This window comes from Ovis canadensis, chromosome 3 (assembly GCF_042477335.2).
Source record: "Ovis canadensis isolate MfBH-ARS-UI-01 breed Bighorn chromosome 3, ARS-UI_OviCan_v2, whole genome shotgun sequence".
Classification (NCBI taxonomy): Eukaryota; Metazoa; Chordata; class Mammalia; order Artiodactyla; family Bovidae; genus Ovis; species Ovis canadensis.
Window position 1 is genome coordinate 224,367,083 of NC_091247.1, and position 6,206 is coordinate 224,373,288.

Consider the following 6,206-nt stretch of genomic DNA (forward strand, 5'->3'; position numbering starts at 1 on the left):
TATGGCAGAAAATGAAGAGGAACTAAAAAGCCTCTTGAGGAAAGTGAAAGAGGAGAGTGAAAAAGTTGGCTTAAAGTTCAACATTCAGAAAATGAAGATCATGGCATCTGGTCCCATCACTTCATGGGAAATAGATGGGGAAACTGTCAGACTTTATTTTTTGGGGCTCCAAAAATCACTGCAAATGGTGACTGCAGCCATGAAATTAAAAGACCCTTACTCCTTGGAAGGAAAGTTATGACCAACCTAGACAGCATATTGAAAAGCAGAGACATTACTTCGTCAACAAAGGTCCATCTAGTCAAGGCTATGGTTTTTCCAGTGGTCATGTATGGATGTGAGAGTTGGACTGTGAAGAAAGCTGAGTGCTGAAGAATTGATGCTTTAGAACTGTGGTGCTGGAGAAGACTCTTGAGAGTCCCTCAGACTACAAGGAGATCCAACCAGTCCATCCTAAAAGAGATGAGTCCTGGGTGTTCATTGGAAGGACTGATGCTGAAGCTGAAACTCCAATACTTTGGCCACCTCATGTGAAGAGTTGACTCATTGGAATAGACCCTGATGTTGGGAGGGATTAGGGGCAGGAGGAGAAGGGGATGACAGACGATGAGATCGTTGGATGGCATCACTGACTCAATGGACATGAGTTTGAGTGAGCTCCAGGAGTTGGTGATGGACAGGGAGGCCTGGAGTGCTGGGATTCATGGGGGTAGCAAAGAGTCGGACACGGCTGAGTGACTGAACTGAACTGAACGAGGTTGGTCATAACTTTCCTTCCAAGGAGTAAGCATCTTAATTCCATGGCTACAATCACCATCTGCAGTGATTTTGGAGCCAAAACAAATAAAGTCAGCCACTATTTCCACTATTTCCCCAACTATTTCCCCTGAAGTGATGGGACCAGATGCCATGATCTTCGTTTTCTGAATGTTGAACTTTAAGCCAACTTTTTCACTTTCCTCTTTCCCTTTCATCAAGAGGCTTTTTAGTTCCTCTTCATTTTCTGCCATAAGGGTGGTGTCATCTGCATATGTGAGGTTATTGATATTTCTCCCGGCAATCTTGAGTCCAGCTTGTGCTTCTTCCAGTCCAGCGTTTCTCATGATGTACTCTGCATATAAGTTAAATAAGCAGGGTGACAATATACAGCCTTGACATACTCCTTTTCCTATTTGGAACCAGTCTGTTGTTCCATGTCCAGTTCTAACTGTTGCTTCCTGACCTGCATATAGGTTTCTCTAGAGGCAGGTCAGGTCGTCTGGTATTCCCATCTCTTTCAGAATTTTTTGCAATTTATTGTGATCCACACAGTCAAAGGCTTTGCCATAGTCAGTAAAGCGGAAATAGATGCTTTTGTGGAACTCTCTTGCTTTGTCCATGATCCAGCGGATGTTGGCAATTTGATCTCTAGTTTCTCTGCCTTTTGTAAAACCAGCTTGAACATCTGGAAGTTCACGGTTCACGTATTGCTGAAGCCTGGCTTGGAGAATTTTGAGCATTACTTTACTAGTGTGTGAGATGAGTGCAACTGTGCAATAGTTTGAGCATTCTTTGGCATTGCCCTTCTTTGGGATTGGAATGAAAACTGACCTTTTCCAGTCCTATGGCCACTGCTGTGTTTTCCAAATTTGCTGACGTATTGAGTGCAGCACTTTCAGAGCATCATCTTTCAGGATTTGAAACTCTAGAGGGGTCTAGTGAGTTGCCCTGAGGCACAGATGCAGGAAGAGCAGGCTTGGTAGGCCTTATGGCCATCGGTGTGTTCCTTTGAGAGGGAGGCTCATCGCTGGCAACTGGTGCTCAAGCAGGACCCAGGGGAGGCCCCAGCGAGCACCAGGAGCAGGATTGGGCAACTGGGACCGAGAGGTCTGGCCAGAAGGATGTTTTCAGAGCAACAGAGGAAGCCAGGCCTGAAAGCAGGGGGCCTGAGACCCCAGCCTGGCCGGATCCTGCTCAGAAGGAAGGCTCTTGGCTCCTCTGGGCGAGACAGTGGCTGAAGTTTGGAGGTCAGTGACTTCTGTGTTTGCTCCGGGTGGTGTAGCTCCTACCTCGTGTGTTTCAGTTACTTTTATAAGAACCCTCGGAGGCGGGTACCCTTATTATACTCACTCTCCAGAGGTATGTGCTGACACCAGAGAAGAGGATCTCCCAGCATCACAGCAGAGCAGGATTCTCATCCAGTTCTGTTCCTGTAAAAGCTCACATTTTCCCCTGACCCTGACTGTTGGTAGAAGGTCACTAGTCACTGAGCTAATGAATATAGGAGATGTTGACCCTCTTTTTCCCTCCCTGGAATGTGGCCTTCCAAGGGTAGGCAGTCCCGGGCCCGTAGACAGGCAACCTGGGTGTAGTAGGTGTACAGTCAGATTGAGAGTTCTCCGCCACAGCCAGGTGACCTTGGAAAGCCCCCTCCCACTCCGAGCCTGGTCCATGTTTATTAATGAGACTGCCGCTGCCAGCCCCCGCCCCCGGCTCTTAGGAAGATGAGGCGTGCAGGGAAGGAGAAGGGCTTAAAGAGGCTCAGGTCAGAAGAGGTCAGGGATGGTTGCTGGTTTTAATTCCATCTCAGTTCAGGGCCAGCGGGAAGCTGGAGAGACTGTGGATGTTGGCTGCTCTTTTCCTCCATTTTTCAAAATGCCAGCAGCACTTACATTGTTTTCACAGTAAATAGGTCCCTTGAGCTTAAGCTGAACAGCACTGCTCAAAGGTGGTGTTTATGGAGGGGGTGGAGGCTGTTGCTAGGTTGTCAGAGGCCCCTTTGGGGCTCCCTTAGCCAAAGCCCAGTGGGGACAGGGATGACTCTGCCCTACTTGGGGCTGGGGGAAGGGGCAGCAGCCCCCCAAACCTGGAGTTAGTGGTCTTTGCAGATCAGAACACAGCCCTAGAACTGGGAGATCCTGGGCAAGTCACTCCTCAACCTTCAAACTTCACTTGTGGGATGAAGCTGGGGGTTGTGGCGGGGATTAGGTGGTGGTCAGGAGTCCCCCTGAGAGGGGCCTTAGAGGTTATCTGATCCAGAACTATCAGATGCAGACAGAGGCCCAGAGAAGGGAAGGCCTTGATCAAGGCCTCTGAGGTAGGTCTCTGAGGTCCAATCCAGGTTGGTCTACCTCCAAATTCAGGTTTTTATGACCTGCCCTCCCCTGAAATGTCAGCCCTACCAAGACTGAACTGCTGGGTTGATTTGTTAGGGGAGTGTAATCTCCTTGGTTCTGTCTCGTCACAACAAAGATTTGAAGCTACGGACATAAAAGCCCTCGGCGCCTCACAGCTCTCAGACAGTTTGTGTTATAATTCTTGGACAGATCAGTTTTATTTAGAAAATAAAAGAAAATACATCCTCGAGGCTTGAGAGCATGCCGACACAAAGACGCGAAGAGAAGAAAGAGAGAGAGAGAGAGAGACAGAAAGCATGGGCACTGGAGAGAAAGACCCCCAGCCCTTTGGCTCCTCTTTTTGTGCGTTTTTTCTCCTCCCCCAGGCCTGCCCTAGGTAAATCGGGCCAGCCAGAAGTGCTGTTGTTCCACCTGAGGTCCTCACTAGCGTCCTCGGACCTTCCCTTGTTCTGCTTTTTGCGGGCTTTCCCCTTGTCCTTTAGCCACCGCTATTCTGGACTCCTTTTTCCTATTCTAATTACCTAACAGGTTCATTCAGAGCTGGCTTTGTGCCAGGCCCTGTGCTGGGCATCAGGTAATCAGAGCCAGACCTTGCCCTTGGAGAGCCCCAGCTGGTGGAAGTGTGTGGGGAGGCTCCTAGGGAGGAAGAGGTCTGCCCCAAATTAGGAAGGGCTCAGGAAGGCTCTGGGCTTCCCAGAGGCTCAGCAGTAAAGAATCAGCTTGCAATGCAGGAGTTGCAGGAGACTCAGGTTCGACCCCTGGGTTGAGAAGATATCCTGGAGGAGGGCATGGCAACCCACTCCTGTATTCTTGCCTGGAGAATCTCATGGACACAGGAGCCTGGTGGGCTACAGTCCATAGGGTTGCAAAGAGTCGGACACAGACTGAAGCGACTTAGCATGCACATAGGAAGGCTCTGCAGAGGAAATGTGGAAGCTGGGCCTTTAGCGCTGAGTAAGGGTTGCTCTGAGGACAGGTGGTAAACCAAGGCTGGAAGTGGAGGCCGGAAACCCTCTGCAGTGCTGTGCATGCTAAGTCACTTTAGTTTTGTCTGACTCTTTGTGACCCTAAGGACTGTAGCCCACCATGCTCATCTGTCCATGGGATTCTCCAAGCAAGAGTACTGGAGTGAACTGCCATGCCCTCCTCCAGGGGATCTGCACTGATAGGGACCTGCATGTGCCATTGGGGGTGGTGGGATGGAGTGGGATGTAGGTCTAGGGACAAATTTGGGAAGAACCTTGATCCATGAGAACAAAGCATGGCTGTTGCTGCTTGGACTCTACAGGAGTCACGGAGAAGTTGAGATGTGTGGGGAGCAGGGTAAGCTTAGGTGACCAGTAGGCAGTTCAGTTCAGTTATCTCTCAGTCGTGTCCGACTCTTTTTGACCCCATGGACCAAACCACGCCAGGCTTCCCTGTCCTTCACCAACAACCAGAGCTTGCTCAAACTCATGTCCATTGAGTCAGTGATGCCATCCAACCATCTCATCCTCTATCATCCCCTTCTCCTACCTTCAATATTTTCTAGCATCAGGGTCTTTTCCAGTGAGTCAGTTTTTTGCATCTGGTGGCCAAAGTATTGCAACTTCAGCTTCAGCATCAATCCTTCCAATAAGTATTCAGGACTGATTTCCTTTAGGATTGACTGGTTTGATCTCCTAGACCAGTGGTAGCTCAGTTGATAAAGAATCCGCCTGCAATGCGGGAGACCCTAGTTTGATTCCTAGGCTGGGGAGGATCCCCTGGAGAAGGGAAAGGCTACCCACTCCAGTATTCTGGCCTGGAGAATTCCATGGACAGCCCATGGGGTCGCAAAGAGTCAGACACTGCTGAGACTTTCACTTCACTTCACTTCACCCGTGTTGTACCCAAGGCATTCCGGGAAGAACTGGGCCGCGTGAGTCCACAGCGCCACCTGGTGTTCATCTTCCTCACTGCAGCTTGACCTTACTGGGCTCTGTCTAACCAGGGAAAAGGCTGAGGACTCTGGGGTCCCAGGCAAACTTGTAGACCAGGACCATTCTGGGAACCCCTGCCCCTTACCAAAACAGCCAGTCTTCATGGGCAAGAGCTCACATTTCGTGATGTGCCCTCTCAGGCCAGGGTCCCCATGTGCGCATAAGGAGACATGGGTCTCCTGTTTCAACATGCCTGCAGGAGTCCTCCTGTACCATCATGCCCCTCCCCACCTTCTGGCACACAATCTGTGATGAGCATCTTACTCTTTTTTTTTTTTTTTTAATTGGCTGTTCTGGGTCTTAGTTGAGGCACCCAGGATCTTTAGCTGTGGCATGTGGGATTTAGTTCCCTGACCAGTGATGGAACCTGGGCCCCCTGCATTGGGAGCAGGCTTCTCAGCCACTGGACCACCAGGAAAGTCCCGAGCATCTCACTCTTTCCTACTAGCTCCCTCAGGCTTTGGGGAAAATTGCTGGAATGACTTCCTCTTGGAATTTCCTTGGTCCAGCACCCCCACTCCATGGTTCTCCTTCCGCTTTGCTAGGGGCTTCAGATCTTCGCTACATGTTGGGTAGAGAACAAAGCCAGGGATGACACAGCATGTCTAACGTGTACCTTTGAATCAACAGAAACATCTTGCAAGGATGTTCGCAAAACGTTAACATATCTTAGGATGATGGAATCTTAGATGACTTTTTTTTCATCTTTATACTTTCATGGGTTGCTTACATCTTCTAAATATACGTTATCTTTATACTTATATGAAAGTGCTTAGTTGCTCAGTTGTGTCCGACTCTTTGTGACCCCATGGACTGGAGCCTGCCAGGTTCCTCTGTCCATGGGATTTCCCAGGCAAGAATACTGGAGCTGGCTGCCATTCCCTTCTCCAGGGGATCTTCCCGACCCAGTTGCAGTTGTCTCCTGCAACTCCTGCATTGCAGGCAGATTCTTTACCGTTTCAGCCACCAGGGAAGCTCATATAATCCCAACTTTTTTCCTTTTGGAAAAAACAAACTAAGAAATCTAAGCACATCCAAATAGAGCTGGAACAGTACATTAAAAGCTCACAGAAGCGGGCCATGTAGCTGACAGCAGCCCTCAGTCCTGGTAGCTCTTGCCTTTGCGTGT